This window comes from Cricetulus griseus (assembly GCF_003668045.3).
Source record: "Cricetulus griseus strain 17A/GY chromosome 1 unlocalized genomic scaffold, alternate assembly CriGri-PICRH-1.0 chr1_1, whole genome shotgun sequence".
Classification (NCBI taxonomy): domain Eukaryota; kingdom Metazoa; phylum Chordata; class Mammalia; order Rodentia; family Cricetidae; genus Cricetulus; species Cricetulus griseus.
Window position 1 is genome coordinate 202261959 of NW_023276807.1, and position 20921 is coordinate 202282879.

The window sequence follows — 20921 nt, forward strand, 5'->3', positions numbered from 1 at the left end:
TTGTTCCTGGACCTACATCGTTTTGGGGGGGGGGTTGTTGTTGTATTGTTTTGTTTCTGGTATTGAAGATTGGCTCAGGGCCTTGCATACTAGGGCCAAGTAACACGCCACTGAGCTATATCCTCAGCCCTCTATTTTCATATGGTTCTTCTAAAACCATTTCTTTTCCTCATGAATGCCTTTATCATGCAGATAGCTTGATCTTTTTTATATCCCAATAATCCATTTCTCTTTGAAACTTCTACCTGGATATACCCATACAAGCTGGGCCCTTTCCTTCCATGCTGTCTCCATAAGGGCATTTGGTGCCCTTGTAAATTCAGCAATCCAGTAATTCAGGCCTGAAGAGCTGTCTTTATCCCTTCTCCAATCTGCTAAAACATGACAAAGATTACATACAGGTATCTTTACTATTTCTATCTGTGGATTTTAGGAAAACATGTAAATTGTCTATAAGTTCAAGATTCCATATATGTTAATTCTTAGGGAATATTTTAATAGCGAATATTTCAAAGAAATATTTAAGGACACAGTATGAGCATATGAGAGTGACATTCAAATCATGAAAACTGGTGGATCATTTTGTTCTGTTGTCAAAATGGCCCTGGTCCTTTAAGTCTTTGAATCATTTTTGCTTTGCCTATTTATATTCAACAAAGCCCTCTTAATTCTCAGCCCTCCAAACTCACAGTCTTTGCATTATCACACATCTCCCCAATTTGTTCCCTTTTTCTAATTGGTGGTCAAACCTCAGCAAGCATAGCTTTCTATTTGCACAAAGCTTTTAAATCCATAGACAAATTCTAGAAATTGTTGAAACAAGTGCTCAATCTATCTTCTAGCAGAAGTTCTTTAAAGTGATTTTCTCTTTTTTTTTTTTCTTATAAAGAAAAGCATTTAATTGTGGTGGCTCACTTATAGTTTCAGAGGTTCAGACCATTCTCATCGTGGCAGCAAGCATGGTAGCATGCAGGCAGACATGATGCTAGAGAAGGAGCTGGTACATGTTTATTTGCAGGCAACAGGATGTAGACTCTCTAAAGTGATTTTCAACAACATGCCCAGATCAAAACCCCATAGCAGCAAATACAACTGTTGCTCCCTGCCTTCCTTCTAAGCCATGGACCATGGGGGAATGCCATTCGCAGAAAGGTTTAAAAGCTAGAGAAGTTTGTCTTCAGGGTAAGACTGACCAGTTTACAACAGTCACAGTAGGACAAGGCACACTCCCTCCCTCCCTTAAAGTGATATTCTGGCTTGTTGAACACTTTGTCACTCCTGTGTTCAACCCTATCTCCCCTGGCAACCTCTCAGTGCTACCTCTTCCTCCATCCATCATCCCTGTGAAAGTTAACTTCTGTCTGATAGAAACCCAGTCCTCTACTGATCTTTGTCATCAGACCCTGTGGGTGACTGGGCAAATTCCCCTTTCTAGGTTGTTAGCTATATGCTCTATCAGCTGGTTTCTATAGCTGACTTTTCTCCTACAGTTCTCAGATGAGCAAACAGCTCCCTGCAGTCCACCCCCACTCTCTCCATCTTCCCTATTTAGAGCTTCAAAGTGTAATTTGCTTCTCCAATCACTCAGCAGAGTCTCCTGTTAGTATCTGCCCTGTTCACTTCTGCCATCCTTTCCACCAAGTTCAGACCTCCCTGATCATCTAAAATGCTCTCACTTTCCCGATAGCTCCTAACACCTCTCTGAGTTGGCCTAATCTTAGTCAAGGCCACTGGTCTGGATGACTTTATGATCTACTGCCCTAGAATTTTCCCACCCTTCTTAATGGTGACACTGAGCTCTGTAAACCCGAGCCTCCCTTTGCTTTTGTGACACTCTTTCTTAGCCCTCCTCCTATTTCACTGACAGCTTCATGGCTATTCCTCAGTTTCTCTCTCATTTTGTGCATCAAGCTGATGCATCCTGCACAATTCTGTCCTTATTTCTCCTTTTATTTCCATATGGCACAAGATAAAATCTATTGACTCTCCCAACTACTGTTATATGCTACTTTCCCATCCTTCATCAAATCTGTCAGTCCCTGGTGATTTTTTTATTTTATCTTGCAGCTGATCTCTTTCCTTTCATCCATGTTCTTCTAAAATGAATATCATTGCCCCTGCTTACAAATAAAAGCTTGGAGGCCAAGTAATTGTTCCGTGTTACCCATCTGATAAATGGGGACAGGATTAAAGCCCTGTCAGGTTAAGGGGGCCTTTTTACCCTCTGACCAGACTAGTCTGAAAATAGGGAGCATTACTATAAAAATTCAGAGAAATTTCTAATTGTATGTGTTGGAAATAGAATTTTGTCCTCCTCTGTAAAGGATTGACAATTACTTCATTGGATTCTTATTTTAAAAGCCCTGCTGTTAGAAATATCAACTATAGAAACTACTTAGGGGGCGGCTCGAGAAAACCAGCTCTAGAATGGAGCTTGGCCTGGGTTTATAAACTCTGCCTCCTGTGTGACCTGCTCTACATGAAGGTACCCAACCAGAATTCTCTCTGTCAGAGACTCCAAAAGTCCTCCTTCTCTACCAAGTCTTTGCACCAAGTCAAAGGGGAGACTGTGTTTTTGCTACTTCCCAATGAAGTACTCATATAGACGTCTTCTCGAAACCAGGGGCATTTCACTCAGAAAACAATAACAAATGGAGCACTGCCTAGCAGTGATGGCGCACGTCTTTAATCCCAGAACTTGGGAGGCAGGGGCAGGAGGATCTCTGTGAGTTTAAGACCAGCCTGGTCTATAAGAACGAGTTCCAGGACAGCCTCCAAAGCTACACAGGAAAACCCTGTCTTGAAGAAAAAAAAAAGGTGCTTAACTGATGCATCATTGTCTGCTTGTTGAATTACACATCTGTCCCATTATGGAATTGTCTTAGGAGATTCCAATCCTCGTAGACAGTGCCCATCTAATGTGTTTCTTCCCAAGCAGAGCATTCCAATTGTAAGGCATGCAGTCATCTTCAAGGAAAAAAGAACTGTTCCCTTCTGCAAACTTCTGAGTAGAGAAGTGGGGTATGGAGACATGGCAGCATGAGTGTAGACAAGGGTGTGAAGACATCTACGTGGGTGTAGACATGGCAGAAGGAAGAGGTGCCACACTACACTCTGTATCTGACTATTAGGAGAGGTCCCCCTAAATCATTCCCTCTAAGCCAAGCATCTGATATCACAGGAACACTTTTCTCAATCTCTTTATTATTCTAAATAATGAACACCATTGGGTGAAGACTCATTAAACATAATCTCAATTAATTCTAACTTGGAAGACTGCTAAAGTCACCTAGCATCTTTAGTTGGCACACAGTAATCATGCACATCAATATGTGTATACAGTGTATAGTGACCAAGGACGTTCTTATACCTATCACCTCAGACGCATCATTCCTTGGTGTAAATGTTGGTACAAACAATCAGTTGATTGTTGTCAACCATAATTATCCCAAAGTTATGGAACATTAGAAATTATTTCTATCTAATTATATCCCTGTACCCACTTAACATCCTCTGTGGGCAGTTCATCTCTCTCTCTCTCTCTCTCTCTCTCTCTCTCTCTCTCTCTCTCTCTCTCTCTGTCTCTGTCTCTCTCTCTCTGTCTCTCTCTCTGTGTCTCTCTCTCTTTCTCTGTGTGCGTGCGTGCGTGCGTGCGTGCGTGTGTGTGTGTGTGTGTGTGTGTGTGTGTGTGTGTGTGTGTGTGTGTTCTCCTATGGGTTACACACATGTCCTCAGTACACTGTGACAGTTGGAGAACCACCTCAGAGGTTGACCCTCAGCTTCCACATTGTCTGAGACAGGGTCCCTTTGCTGTTCACCAGCCCCAGGGGTTCTGCTATGTCCACCAACTATCTTGCACGGGATGACAGATGAATGCTACTTCTCTCAGCTTCTCCTGTAGGTCCAGAAGATTTGAAATCAGATCCTCACGTTATAATAGCAAGTTATTTGCCCACAAAGCCATCTCCTTAACCATGGTAGTTTACTTTAAGAAAATAATGTCCACTTACTCAGTCATTTCCTTGGAGCATTGTCAACTCTGTGTGTTGTATGAACCATTAGCAAGACTTTCAAGATTTGCCTACACACATTCTAGAAACCACAGTGTGTTTTTATTTTTATTAGACTGTCATGGAAGTGCTATGAAAATTGGAAGGTATGACTGGGTTGAAATGTCCAGTTTTCCACATTCTGATTAAAAGCATGAATTAGAGGTAAAGGAAACCCTCTTTAGAACACTGGACTGGACAGTTCAAAAGGCAGCTTCAGTGATGACAAAGGCTCAGCTGCTTCCTGGATGTCCCAAAGATGCAAGACATAGTTCAGATCAGATTAGGCACACTCAAGCTGGGATAGCCACAAAATATAAGTGCAAATAAAAATGGCCTTGTTAGAGGATATCTATTCAACCATGTTCATAGCAACATTATTTGTAATAGCCAGAAACTGGAAGCAGCCTAGATGCCCTCAACCAAAGAATGGATAGAGAAATTGTGGTACATTTACACAATAGAGTACTACTCAGCAGAAAAAAACAATGGAATCTTGAAATTTGCAGGAAAATGGATGGAAACCATTCTGAGCTAGGTAACCCAATCACAAAAAGACAAACATGATATGTACTCACTCATATGTGGACCTGCTTTATGATACATAGTAGTAACCATACTTTATCAGAGCTGTTTTTAATGATGTTGCTCAGAATGGTTTCCTCCCAGATGATGATTGAGAAGCTAATTTAAAAAAAAATGGTGCCAGGTACCACCAGAGTAACAGAACTGTGCTTTTTTCTGGGATTTTGTTTTTACATTTTTGTGGTTGTTTGTTGTTGTTTGTTTTTTGTTTTTGTTTTTTTTAAAGGAGTGTGCTGGATGTCTCTACAATTTTGTTCAAATGACTGCAGAACCTGGAAAAGCTGTTGCTGCTATTGATGTATAACATATTGCCATTTATATATATATATATATATATATATATATATATGCTAATTGAAACTCAAATATGTGATGAATCCAAGGTGTTTCAGTGAGTGCTCACCTGTGCATGCAAATTTGATTTCATCTTTAGTAAGTAGTAAAGTTATATGTTTGCCAGAAAAAAAAAAAGTGACACACTGGAAGACAAATGTCACACAATTTCAATTTTATGTGTAACCTAGAAATGATGAACTTATGGGAGCAGAGAGCAGAATTGTGGCTATTAGGCTTCAATGTAGGTCTTTTAACAATGGGGAAACAATTGGCTTAAGGATATAAAACTGCAGTTGGACAAGAGGCATGGACTCTGTGATGTCTTGAGGTCTACTGAGAGCATGATAAATATGGTTGATAACAATATGCTATATTTTAAAAGTTGTAAGATAGTATACTTTAAGTGTTCTCAAAACAAAAATGATGAATATGTGTGATATAACATTATCATTATATGTTAATTGGTTTAATTTAGCCATGCCATTGTGAACATACTGTATTATGTATCATAATTGTGCATGACTTTATTTATGAGCTAAATAAATAAATGAATGGAAAAAATGGCATTGTTAGATGTGAACTCAAAAACTTTTTCAATGCTTATTAGATACATTTTTTTCAATGCTTATTAGATACAATTTAAGCATGTATGTGAGACTAAACTAATGAATTAATATTATAAACACTTAACTTGTCTTAGTAGGGGACTGTGTGATGAGAACAATGGCTTCCCATCTCATACTTAATGACCCTACACTCAGGTATTCACAGTGACTCTGGATGCAGACAGGGAGGGTGGGAGAAGATTTGCATGAACAGACAGCTGGATGAGGGGCCAGCCCAGGAAAAATGATGACAACACATTTTCTTACTTCTTTTTTTTCACAGCAAGGTCACAAGTGTGCCCTGTGTTAAGAAAGACTGGGACACGCTGGTCTGAGGACAAGAACTCTAGCTCATTTTGTTCTATTCCCGGAACGGCAAGTGCTTGCTGGAGATTATTCATCCACAATTCGGAAGTGCTGTGAGGCTGTTTACCACTGCATCCTTCTGCCCTGTTACATAACACAAGAGGATGGACTCCGGAAAACACAGAAGGTGGAATGCTCGCATAACGTTGTGTGAGATACATCTCGAACCCTCTTCACAAGTGTCTCACAACTGTTGTTAAAAGCCACTTCCTCCCCCCCCCCAGCTCATAAGTTTCCTTTGGTTGAACAATTGCAATGTATAGTCAGAGTTTGAACGGTTGCCAACTAAAATTCTTGCATCAGGCTCCATGGCTGTCTGTTCCACCAAGACAAATAAGAGCGGCCCCAACCCCTCACTTAGTGCATTGTTCACGGTGCTGAGCCGTGATTTTCCATATCTGACTGTCTTTGTGTTCACCCCAGGAGGAAGGGTGAGCCTGGTTTATTGAGTTCTTATTTCTCACAAAGCGGTAACATCTGGAGGGTTGAGCAGTTTGTTGGCAGGTCCAATCTGAAGGAATTCGGCCATGGTTCCGATTGGCTCTTATCAGTAGGTGTCACTAAAGACAGTTTCAGAGACAGAAAAATAAATAGGCCAATTAAGTAATGCCAAGAACAGACTATTTTATAGTCATTTCTGCTCTTTTTATTGTTGTTCCAACTGCAGAAGTTTCAAGATTGTAATTATTCCCTGCTTTCCCCCCTGCTGCAAATGAACATTTTTCCATTTTCCAAATGCCTCCAAGAGAGGGACATTTAATTAATATATTTATTTTGTGGTGCTTGATGTAGTGGGTTAGCAAAATGAAAACAGATGAAGGCTATTAATTCTAACACTTTATTGCAATGAAGCTGTAGCCAGCTGTTCCTCTGCAAACAGGCTGATGGAAGCTTTGCCAAGTCCTTTCTCTGTAGCATGATGCTTCATATTTGTAGATAACAAGACCACTCACTCATCCCACCTTAGCCATGCCTTTGCATCCCCAGGGATTACAAATGTAGGGCCCATATTTCTGAGGTTAGCAGAAGTGATTCCTAGGTCACCACACTGGTGACTGACACCTTTCTCCTGCAAAGATAAAAGTCCAGAAGGGAAATTCAAGTACATCTCCAAATCCAAACAATCCCTTGAGAGTTACCTGAAAACAACAAGGTGGGAAGTGGTCAAATCAATGGATTTTGCTTGCAAAATAGACTTTGAATACCAGGTATGGATCTCAGTACCAGTACATTGCTGGCCTGGGGTAGGTGCCCAGGTAATGTTGGCATAATAAATGAAACAGCTGCCAAGCTGAAATCGTTTGTTGAACTCTGAACCTGTTTCTTAAGGGATGAATGAGTCTGTGTGAGTGCATGCATGTTCTTCTGGCATCAGAAACATTCCTTTATATCTGTAAGTAGATTCTTGAGTTTGAGAACAAAACACAGCGGTTTTTAATCCAAAATACTTACAACTACAAAGATAAAGATAAGCAACAGCCAATAATGAAGCAGCAGTGGGCTAGTGTGTACCCATCCTGTCCCCTACATCATTTCTCTTCATCACACAAAAGCCACGAGATAGCTGTGGTGTATGTTACCATCTTCCATGAGAAAACGTGGATCAAGCCTTGCTGTGTTCCTAAGGAGACAGCTACAAACATTAGAGCAGTCTGTCTAATTCTAAACCTGCTCTCTTGATGGCCTCTTCTGACCTGGAATCAGTAGTAGCAGGCCTGAATAATGACAAAAAAGAGTGTGTTAGAAAGAAAAGAAAGTGCATAGTGAAAGAAAATGGAAAGCAAAATCTGCACTGTAGAATGCATCACTGGAATGTTTGTGTTTAATATGTGTTCGGCACAAAAAGATTATCGATAGTTTCCACAGCTGGGAAATATTTATATCCACAGCACTGCCATCCATTCTCTGGACACAACAGGGAATGACTAGTGGCCCTAATTTTCATCATGAACAGTCTTTCCTGGTATCATTTTGCAATTTCAGACTTGCAAGTCCAAGGAACATGATGTCATTTTCATTTATTAGACAAAATTACTAAATTATACAAGTTATAAATCCACATTCCTGTGTTCTCCAAGAAAAAAAAGTGAATGTTCTATGAATTGATGATTACACATCACAAGTCAGAATCCACTGGCTCTGATGCTCCACATCTGTAGTTCCTCAGCACAGCACCCACAGAGGATTTACCACAGAACTTCAGGAGCCAATGCTGCCCTTCCATTTAAAATGTAAAATTATCACTCCAAAGGAAGATAGACATAGCTTAACACTGACAAGGGGATTACTTAACACCTTTCCATAGATTGCAATGACAACTACCAAATACTTTTTAAAAGACGTATTTCATGTGTATGAATATTTTGCAGCCATGCATTTATGTGCACTTGCATGCCTTTTCCTCAAGGAAGTCAGAAGAGGACATCAGATCTCCTGGAACTGGTATTATGGGTGATTGTGAGCCATCACATGGGTGCTAGGAATCAAACCTAGGTCCTCTTCAAGAGCAACAAGTACTAAACTGCTGAGCCATCTGGGAGCATCTTGTCCTCTAGCAGTGCATAACTCATCTAAAACAAACATTCTAGCACATTTCAAAGAGCATTGCTCATGAATCCCAAATGAAGAATATCATGGTGGGATTGTATTTGAACACACTCAGAGACCTAGCTTGGGAGTTGTATTTGTCATACTTTTAAGAGTCATCCTGATGGCAGGTGGAAAAGGAGCACTTGGTGGGGGATGGCTGTCCTTTTTCAGGATTAGTGATATGATTTACCCAGATCACCAAAAGACACAAGAGGATTCAATAAAGGCATACTTTATAGACCATAGCAAAACAATTTAAAATAAACTTTACTAGAAGCCTCAGTCCTTCGTGATGCATTCACAAGATCCTCATCTGTAAACCCTGGAGGCCTGATATGAACAGGGCACCCGGTCAGCCAAGACAATGAAAGTTAGTGTGCTATTATTTTAGCCATCAAGATCTTCATGTAATTTAAGTTCAAGCTGTGTCAGGAAGGATTTGCCTTTAAAAGAACGAGAGATGCCCTCTACTTGAGGTGGCTTTTGAGATGTGCCATGAAGGACATGCCAAAGAAATCATTGAAAAGTATATAAAAAGAGACCATGATGAGGAGGGATCCAAAAGAAACTATGAACAGATTGGAGAATGGAAGTGTTTACTGGATGTGGTGGAGACAGGGTGTAAAGTACAATTGAGTGTCACTTTCTAGGGAGTACCAAGGGCACACTGAAGATTCTGAGCATCAATCATTGGACTGTTTAAAGAAAAGTAATAGAGAAAGCAAAGATAGTTGACTTGTGGCAGAAAGAATGCTGGTTGTGCTGCTAGAATAAGAAAGTGAGAAAGAGGGTATTTCGGTGGTGGCGGGTCTTGACATCTGATTTGGCACAGGGAGTTTGGCCATCACTTGTCCATGTTCAGGCATTTTTAGTGGGTCTAGAATTTGACCCTGGGACTATAAATATGGAATTCCTTTTCCAATAATTATCAATAGAAGCTGGTCAATTGTCAAGAAATAGTGCTGAGGAGAAAATGATCCTGTGTAGGCAGGACCCCAATATCCCAGAGGATGGAAAAAAGCACATGTCAAGTGTCCTGTCCTGAATTCAAATCTGTATCTCATCTTCTAAGAAAGGCATGTCTTTCACAAGTCTCTTTTGACAATTCAGTGGCAGGTGTGCAAAGGGTGATAGTAAAATAAACAATCAGTTACAGATGTAGTCAATTTGAAAAGATCTACAATAGAATCACCCAGAAAGCAAAGCTCTGAGCATATTGGTGGGAGAGTTTCTATCTTGGGTAGATTGAGGCGGGAGGATCCACCCTAAATGTGAGTGTCTCCCTCCTAGAAGTTAGTGCCTTAGAGTAAATGCAGAGGAAAAAACAATGAAGAAGCAAGCTGAGAACCAGCATTCGTCTCTTGATGTTTCCCAAGAGCAGATGCAATATGACTAGCTGCCATGATGGAATGTATCCTTAAAGAGCCAAAAATAAATCTCATTGTGGAAGCTATACAGGGACAAAGTGAGTCCTACAGTGAACCCTTTTGTCCATATATCTTTACTGGGATTCCTCTTGGTTATCCCATTGTTGCCCTATGTTTTCGAGATCCTTCAGTTTTAGGTCTGCAGGACTGGTCCCTACACAAGATTTTTTCCCTTTTTTCCCCTTCTTTTTTCTCTTAAATTTTGTTGGGGGGAAGGACTTACAAGGGCAGAGGGTGGATATGAAGTGACAGGAAATGAATGGGATTGAGATGCATGATGCACAAGACACAAAGAAGAAATAAAAAGAAGGGTGTTTTTTTTTTAGCCAATGCAATGAGAAAAGTAACTAATATAGGGTGAGGGGCATTATAAGATATAAGATTATAAGATACAGCATCAAAGAGAATATGGAAATGGCAAATGAGTGAGCACATGGAGAAATATGAAATTTCATAGTAATTAGGGAAATGTGAATTGAAGCTGTGGTGAAATATTGTTACATCAGACTGGCTCAAATACCAAAGAATGGCAGCACAAAGTGGGCAAATTTAATGACTTCCATGTTATTGTGAGAATGGATGGTGGTTCAGTCATTCCAGGAAACAGCTTGACAGTTCCTTCAAGATCCATATATTTGTCCAATAAAGGCTGGTGATTATTTTCTGGGAATTTGTTCTGAAGAAATCTACACTTGTATTCACACAAAAATCTGTACACAAATGTTCATAACAGACAAACATCAAGGCCTTCCAACAGGAACTGACCAGACAAGCTATGGGTCATCTATGCCATAGTGAGCCGTAAAGAAGAGTAAGCAACTAGTACATGAACAATTTGGATTATTCAGAGAATTACCCCAAGGAAAAAGAAAAAATTCAATGCCCAAAAGTTACATTCCAAAAGGTTCCATGGATACAAGATCCTTTGCTTCCTTTTTTTCCAGTTGTAGGAGGTGTGTGTGTGTGTGTGTGTGTATGTGTGTGTGTGTGTGTGTGTGTGTGTGTGTGTGTGTGTGTGTGTGTGTGTTTGTATCCATGATGCATTCTTGTGAGTGTACGTATGTGTGAACCATGCACATACATGCACACTGGGTTTCTTCCTCTGTTGCTTTCCATTTTGTTACTTTGGACAGAGTCTCTTAACTGAGTCAGAATCTCATAGTTTGAGCGAGGATGACTGGTCAGAAAGCTTCTGGGATCTACCTGTGTCCACTCCCTGACATCCTGAGATTTCAGGCACATGTGATCTTGCCCAGAATCTTATAAAGGTGCTGGGGATTCAAACTCAGGTCCTCATGTTGGCACAGCAAACACACTTTCCCAGTGAGCTGTCTCCCCAGCCCTCCACTTATAGAACCTTCTTAAAAGAACAAAATTATATATTAATAGTTGACTATGACTATGGAGAGAGTTGGAATGGAATGACTGTGTGTGGACTTAACTTATGAAAGGGAAATTGAGGACATCTTTCACTGATAGAAATACCCTGGGTATTGACTGTATTAGTGCCAAGATCCTGGCTATGATGTTGTATAATAATTTTCAATGTTTTCATTGGTGAGCCCTCTAAACATTGTATATTACTATGTCCATGAATCTATCATAGTTGCTCAGAATAACTTATGGTAATAGCCTCAATTATCCTTTGTATTTAGTGAGATTCAGCAAGGAGTAGCTACACGTTCATGGGCATTGGGAAGGGAGGGAGAAAAAGGGGAGGAAGGCAGGACTGTTGGGAAGAGAAGAAAAATTTTAAAAGTAAAAGATTACTAGACCACTCTATAGCACAGTCTGGGAGAAATAGAGGCAAGAAGAAAAGCTGGACTGTTCCAGTAGAAAGTAAAATATGGCATCTTTGATAGCAGAGAGGAAACTGCTCCCTTCTCAGTAATGCACATGAACTTAATTCAATGTGAGCCCCTTGAGAATTTCTCTTGGCATGGAGTCCCTGGAGTGTCCAAGATAAAACAATGGCCCGTGGGGTACAATTCTGAAAATTTCAAAGTGAAAAATGCAATCTCCCTATCTTCCCAGCACACGTGTGTTCTTGCAACTTGAGATTTATTATGTGAATTGGGCTGATTAAATCTATTTTCGGGTTCAGGGATTTGTAGAACCTAAATATCTTGGTTCTCAGGGAATGAAGAACTTTGAATTTCCTTTGTCTGGTTAGTCTTCCTAAAATCAATGGGAAGCTGTTTGTGATAAGAACTTGGCATGAGGAACTGAGCCTGAGGGATTCAGAGAATTACTGTGAGTGTCCATTTAAATACAGGGCTCCTCGGACGTGGTTTTGTGAAAGTGTCTCATGAGCCCTGACCTGGGACTTTCCAGAGAGTTGGAGTGTATGAAAGGCTGGGCAGAAGCTTCTCAATGTTAGTAAAGACAGAAGTGATGGATGTGAGGGATAAAGGAAACATCATCATGGAACCTGAAGGAAGCCATTGTCCCTTCTCGTAACTCAGAAGAAACAGCAGACAAACCAGTGAGTTGGCTCAATGCAGAGACTGAAGATTATCCCATATGTCAGGCCTGAACTGTATCTAAGATTTACATAGTAATGCACATTAGGAAAAATTACAACCTCTTGAAAAATTCAGCTGTGGTTGACCTTACATCATCTAATGTCAAAAGCCTGAGTTCCTCTACAGTGAACAAATTGTTTTTTAAAAGAGTCAAAGAAAGGTCCTTATGCTAAATTCCCTTCATTCTGGGCACTGTCGCTGGACAGGTGTTTGAAGACTGTGTAGACTTGATGAAAGCCCCAGTGATCAATCTCCAAGGCTGGACCTGTCACTGTTCTTGAACTTCTCACTATTGAGCTGTGATTGTAGCTTCAAGTCAAGTCATGATTACAGCGCAAAAAGAAGGAAAGATGCTCACTTCCAAACGTGCGTGAAAATGACATTTTTCTTTTCTAGTGCTGAGCTGTGAGGTGTAAAATGAATCAGAGCACTAAAGAGACTGTAGTTCTTAATGGCTGCCCCAAGGTCACTGTGGGAAATACTGAGAAGACAAGCCTGTGTGGTTGGGCATTGCCTCCCACAAAGGAGACCCTACTGGGGAATTATCAGCACTCTCGTGTTTGTTGTTGGGCCCAGTCATGCATTCCTCTCTGCGTGAACATTTGAAGGTATCATGGACACAAAGAAGATATCTGGATGTTTGGTCAAGATTCCAGCAAGTCCACTTCCGTCTTGATCTCCAAGGGCTTTCCTTCAGCCTCATGTGTTCACTCACCTTGATGCAAGTCAAGAGCATCTTCCAGATTCCTGACTTTTGACTTTAGGTAACCATATCATTTAGCTTTGGCCACTACCACCCTTAACATATGGAATCGATTAATTCATTTTCTTTGCCGTCTTTAGAATAGGAATCCTAGAATAGTCTATATGTAGATTTTGCTTAACTAATTACAGAATATTTAACCAGTTTCCTTTAAAGCAAAACTGGCTGGTTAAGAATACAGAGCAGCATTGCTTCTAATAAACTGTGCATGTTACACTGCAGTTGAAACTGTACTGTTATGTATGGTGAAGGGCTGAGAGTTTAGAGTTACTCCCCTTGGCAAACATTTTTTTTTTTAAGGACTGCTTAAATAAGCAGTACAGAAACCAGATGTCATTTGGCAAGGGTATCTGAATGACCAAAAATTTGCTGTCTGGGTATTTTTTTCCTTTATAAAAACAAGAAAAATTCTTTGGATTTATATCATATTTAGCAGCTGTGAAACAGTGCAAACATCTGTTTGTACCTATGGGGAGCTGACCCACGAGGCCCTCATCTCCTAATCACCAACTCTCACATGCGCAGTTTATTGTTTTCTTTGCCGTTGCCTCCCGCACTTCAAAGTTTTACTCCACTCATGTTCTATTGGCAGAGATGAGGAACTAATCCATTCATTATAAGACCAGATGATTAGGATTTTTTTTTTGACACACGATCACAGCATTCTCTCCACCCAGCCTGTGCACAGAAGCATAGCCACGTTTGCTTCTAGCTTCATTTTGGAGTGTCTAAACTTAAAATGGAAATAATTCAAGATTTACAAACTTCGAGCAAGACTATAGTAGTGCGTACATGGGTGCACACAAGACCCACACTAGCCATTTGCAGGATGTGGTCTCTAAAAAAACCACCTTAAAATAATTTGTCCCTAATAATAATAATAATAATTTATCCCTTTTATTTATATGACAACAGATTTTATGTCAGATCTTATTTGGGAGTTTTCTATTAGAATTTTGCTACAGTTTTTAAAGAACAATAATAATGTTTTTTAAATGTTACCACACTAGCACACCCAGGGAATATCAGTTTCTAAAGGCCAACGTTTTGCACTTTATAAAAATAGGGAAAGTATGCTGAATTAGAATTGAAGCTTGCCAGGTCAAATCAGCAGTTTTATTTATACATTCTTTTATATATAAAAATATATGTGTGTAAAAAATCTGCCAAATAAAGCATTCCTATTGAAGAAAAAGCAAGAACCAGCTTCATGTTAAATGTTAAGGAAAACTAATTAAAACAAAGTGTTCTCACAAAGATGTTCATTACAAAGATGACATAGTCTACATACCAGTTATTTAAGAGTGTGAACTAGTATGAAAACTTTTGTGTCATAAGGTAATAAAAAATCATTAGTGACAATTGATTCTTGACTAATGCATGCCTCCAGCTGCCCCTATTCCTGTTGCGTTTTGTACACTACATGTAATTAGCATTGCACTTTAGAAACAAACACAGATTATATTATAGCTGTATTTGCCCCAGGAGGATGTCCATTTTGTCAACCTCTTTGTGTCAACAGGATGAGGCAAGAGGAGGATGTACTGACCAATAAAGTCTCTGGAACATCCAGGAACTTGAGGGAAACTGATAAGGTATACACCACATGGACAACAACCCCCTTTTCATCCGGCTCAGTACAAAGCACCATCGTCATTTGATGACGCACTAAACATTGACTGGGCCTTGGATTTGTCTCATCTTCTTAAGCATTCTGGTGTAGTATGTGTATTCTGAATCTGAATCCATAAAACAAGGCTAATCCCAAAACACCAAAAGATGTTCTTGGGGCTCCATAGTTAGTTTAATTAGAGAAATGTGTGTGTGTGTGTGTGTGTGTGTGTGTGTGTGTGTGTGTGTGTGTGTGCAGATTAAAGACTCTGAGTATTATTTCAATAAATGAGTCATTATTATTTAAAACCAGTAGGGGATTTTTAATATACAAGTATAGGTATAGCCAGGACTGATGACACAGGACTATAATTTCAGCTACTGGAGAGGCTCAGGTAGGAGGACTGCAATTTCGAGGCCAGCCTAGGCTACAACAAATGGTCACGTTCATCCTGGGATACAAAGCACAGTCAAGGCTAGCCTGGGAAACCTCAAAAGACCTCCTTTCAAAATAAGCTTTTTTCTCCATTTTTTTATTTAAATTAGAAACAAGATTGTTTTACATGTCAGTCCCAGTACCCTCTCCCTCCCCTCCTCCCCTACCCACCACTAACACCCTACCTATATGATACCCTTTCTGCTCCCCAGGGAGAGTGAAGCCTTCCATGGGGGGTCTTCAGAGTCTGTCATAGCCTTTGGGATAGGGCCTAGGCCCTCCCCCACGTGTCTAGGCTGAGGAAGTATTCCTCTATGTGAAATGCATGCCTTCCAATAGTCCATTCCTATGCTAGGGATAAGTACTGATCTACTACAAAAGGCCCCATAGATTTCTGAGGTCTCCTCACTGATACCCATGTTCATGTTCAAGGGGTCTGGATCAGTTCCATGCTGGTTTCCCAGTGATCATTCTGGGGGCCAAGAGCTCCCCCTTGTTCAGGTCAGCTGTTTCTGTGGGTTTCACCAACCTGGTCTTGACCCCTTTGCTCATCAGTCCTTGTTATGATAAATCTTTCCGCCAAAAGCTGCCTGAGCCCCACCGCCATGTGTGAGCTTTACGCCAGCCGCCTGCCTGAGTTAGGCCCAAATGAATACACAGAAACTTGTATTAGGTTCAAAGCTGCTTGGCCAATGACTAGGACTTAAACCTATATATTTTATAAGACTTATCTTATCGGACGCCTTATTGGCATCCCTCCTTGCTGGTGGATCACATCATGCCACTGGAGCAGGAGCAGAGGGGAAAAGAGGCCTTTCCTGTTTCTCCTTTGCTTAAATATGAGTCTCCTTGCTATGTCACTTCCTGCCTGGATCATCACTTCTCTACTACATTTCCCAGAATCCTCTTTGATTTCCATTCCCGTCTAACTTGCTGTCTCATTGGCCAAACAGTATTTTATTTAACAATCAATAAGATAAACATACACAGTAGTACATTCCCCATCAACTCCTTCTTCTCTGCAACTAGATTCCAGTTCAGTTCAGTGTTTAGTTGTGGGTGTCTGCTTCTACTTCCATCAGCTGCTGGATGAAGGCTCTAGGATGGCATATAAGTCAGTCTTCAATCTCATTATCAGGGGAGGGCATTTAAGGTAGCCTCTCCACTGTTGCTTAGATGGTTAGTTGATGTCATTCTTGTAGATCTCTGGACATTTCCCTAGTACCTGATTTCTCTTTAAACCTATAATGGTTCCCTCTCTGATGGAATCTCTTATTTTGCTCTCCTCTATGAAAAGTTCAAAATAAACTTTTAAAAAGTAAAGAAGGGCAGGGCTGTACAGCTTGGTTTTTTAAGCACTTGGCAGGTCCTAAGTACAACCTCCAGAACCACACACTGAAAATAAAAATCGTTCTTAATTAATTATTTATTATTGAACCTTAATCAAGCTTAAGGAAAAATGTTACAAATATAATAAATCCATCAGAATGGCCTTCAACATATTTCACCCATCTCTCAGAGGTAACATAATTGTGAATGTGTATAGATGTTTATGCATTTGCTAATAATTTCATCCATCTTTCAGAGGTAACATAATTCTGAATGTGCGTAGATGTTCATGCATTTACTAATATCTTCCCACACATCCCAAAGCAGCTACTGTACTGATTTTTATCTTTCTAACTTTCATAGAAATTTTATATCGTGCTCTCGGTATGAATTTACTAATTGGGGGCTCAATGTTGTGTTTATGAGATTTTAATATACACAGATCAAATGTATTCCCTTTCACTGCTCTATTTTATATGAATATATCAGTTTATTCATCTGACCTCCCCTTTTCATTAATTACTCGCAGTACTGCTACCAGTATATAAATAGACAGAGTAACCAAAGAGAACAGAACCAAGGAACAGGAACTGGTAATCATACATATATGTATATGTAGAGAGAGAGAATGTAAAGTCTGTGTGTATACAAAGAAAGAGTGTGTGGATAGACAGATGATAGAGAGGATGTATGTATAGATATAGATACATTGAGAGAATGTATACACACACACACACACACACACACACACACACACACATGCATATATGGAGAGGGAGATGCAACTAAATGTACATAGGAGAACAAAAACAGGACAGACAACAAATCTAAGTCTCCTTTTAAAAATGTAAACTCACAAACAAAATCTTAGCAAGATGGATCAGGAGAGAGGAAATTGAGCATAAATAAACAATATTAGGAATGAAAATTAAGCCTATCTGTAGAGAAATGATAGCAAGAAAAATGAATAACTTTATGCCAAGAAACATTTAAAAATTCTGTAAAATGGATAAATACAAACCACGAAAACCAACTCACAAAGAAATTGGAAAGTGGATAATGCCATAAAAATTGAAAGAATCTAATTAGCATATAAATATCTTTCTAACACCAAAACATTAGTTGAGGAAACATCACAGAAAAGCCGCTCCCAGCATCCCAAGAACAAGTTATTATAATCATATTCAAATTCCTTCAAGAATGTCAAAATAGCCTAGGCCCGGCCCAGGATGATGTGATGGACTTTGGGGAGCCCCCGTTGAGGGTCCTACCCTGCCTGGGGAGTGGAGGGTGGGTAGGGTAAGGGGCAGATAGAGGCTTGGGGGAGGGGAGGGAGAGGGAGAAGGGATTGACATGTGAAGCAAGCTTGTTCCTAATTTGAACTAATAAAAAAATTATACACACACAAAAGAAGAATGTCAAAATAGGAAACTCCCCAACTCACTCGGTCAGGCTACTAAACCTGAGGCATTAGAGTAGGTAAGGAGGGCACAAAAGAGAAATACCACAGGCAAATAATGAAAAAATATATAAATTCTGTGCAAAAGCATTAGCATATGAATATGACCAGGAATAGAAACTGCAATATTTATGACTGAATAGGGATTATGCCAGATTTGCAAAGTTGCTTCACTATTAGAAAAATCTACAATTTACCTACCACATGAATGGTTTGACAAAGACAAAAATGATGCAATCAAGAGATGTAAAAAAATCCAAAATCAACATATATGTTAATAATTTAGAAAGCAGAAGTAGGGTAGAATCCATTAAAATTGATGGTATCTTAGTATGTGTAATATATTCACACATACAATTACATACATAAGTGTTAAATATTATTTGTAAGTTTACATATATAGAAAAATTTCACAGTGGTGAAGTATTCAAAATTTCAAAACCATAGTGCCTTGAGCTTATAACCCAGCACTCAGGATGTGGGGGTAGAAGGACAGTGAGTCTGAGGCCAGGCTGAGCTCGAAACCCAGTCTCAAAATAAAAATAAAGATGTCAAAACCAATGTAAGTATGCCTGTGCCCATCTAAACAGGTGACTCATCAGTCACCAGACTCCAGTAAGACTTTTCTCTCTGAGGCTCTGTTTGGAATGTTACCTCCATTCACTGAAAATTAAAGGAATGGAGACAAGAAAGAAAACAAGATAATGTGGGTAGATGATAAGATTATCCTTTGAAACACCTCAAAGAATGTTCATGTGACCCATGAGAATTAAGCTTAGCACATTTTCTGAACATAAAATGAAGCTTGATTGCACTATTATACACCATAAAATTTGAAGGCAAATTATATTGTGTGTGTGATTTTATAAAATTTTATTTTTATGATGTATATTAAATTTTCAAATGCTATTTGGTACAAAAAATGAAGTACATAGAAATTTTTCTAGTAGACATAATGAATGATAAAGTAGTTTTAGAAACCTATCAGAATAAAGTCATGGGGTAGATTATAAAATGTTATTCCAAATACAAAAATTATTTATTATATATGCTGCACCAGTTAGGAGATATATTGTGTTCATACATGCAAAGAGGGATTCAATAATGAAAACTAGGCTTATTTCCCAGTTGAATTTGAAATTAATACAATTTCAATTAATACCTCATAGAATTTGTGTAGAATCAATATAATTTTCTAATACACAGAGTGGAAAGAGCCAAGAATTACCAAAATACTGCTTTAAAAAAATCTGTATGAAAATGTCATTGTGAAACACATTATGCTTAATTAACATATACTAAATAAATAAAATGAGAATTCAAAGGTTTGGCAGTTATTGGTCCCCCTAACAGGAACAAGAAGAAATGGTATTTCACCTACTACATAACAAGGATAACTACAAAACTGTTTTAGAAACCATTACAGCAAAATGGCTCAGTGAGGAAAAGCACTTACCACTAAGTCTGAGCACCTAAGTGTGAATACTGGAACTCCCACATATTATCCTCTTACCACTTTGTGTGCACACACTAAATCTAAAACTTAAAGATATTATAACTTTTTAAATTTTTATAAGCATTACTATACAAAAAACCCTTATAAGTAAATAAAAACATCACACAAAAATTAACCAGACCCCAAGTCTATACAAATGAATTCATGTACAGTTAGAATTGGTGTTGGAAACAGAAGCTGTGAAGTGTCACGATAAAGTTTACACTTTTACATTGAAATATTAAAATATTACAACTTTGGGGATCCCCCATGGAGGGCCTTACCCTCCCTGGGGAGCAGAAGGGGGATGGGTGGGACGTGGGGGAGGAGGGGAGGGAGAGGGAGCAGAGATTGACATGTGAAGCAGGCTTGTTTCTAATCTGAACTAATAAAAAAAAATTAAAAATATTACAATGTTAAAAGGAACACAATAAGACCAATGGGGCAGATTAGAGAATCCAGACAGAAGCATAATTACACACACAAAAACTGCTTTCCGAAAGAGCAGGCATGGAAACACTGAACAAGGCACGATCGCTCTGCATCCCTGACTGAACCCTAAATGATCCATCAAACAAAACAAAATGGCATCAGCATAGCTTCTGCTCACCTCCTTCCGGTGTCTGTCCAAGACCCAGTTCTCAGGGAGGCCTTTTCTAGAGCTCAGTCCTCCCCCAGCTCAGTGTCCCCTGGTCCTATACTTTTATTCAATATTCATCATTCAATATTCAATATACATCACTCACCAAAGTACAAGTACCTCTGACTGGAATGTAAGTTCCATAAAAGTAAATTTTGGGATGTTTTAATTTTGTTTGTTTGTTTTTTCCATAATTTCCAAGGTACAGATTAAGCAGTTAATGAGTATCCTTACATTAAAAATGAAATTAAATTTTACATGAACCAGTTGGCAAACTAAAACACACAAGAATATTGGCAAGGATGTGGAGAGAAGACTTTTTTTGTTTGCTTGTTTGTTCCTCTGTGTTACAGCTCTGACTGTCCTGGAATTCACTTTGTAAACCAGCAGGCTGGCCTTGAACTCACAGAGATCTGCCTGCCTCTGCCTCCTGAGTGCTAGGACTAAAGGTGTGCATCACCACTGGATACTTAAAATACATCACTCAGAATAACTTGCTGAGTTACTTTTTATTTTAATTTTTAAAATATTTATTTTTCTATTTTTAACATAATTTTAATTGATTCTTTGAGAATTTCACATCTTATATCCCAATGCCACTCACTCATTTACCAGTCCTTCCATGATTACTCTCCACCCTCATAAACTCCCCCACCACAAAAGAAAAACACTTTTTTTTTTTCACTCCGCTGCCCTTCCCACCTGT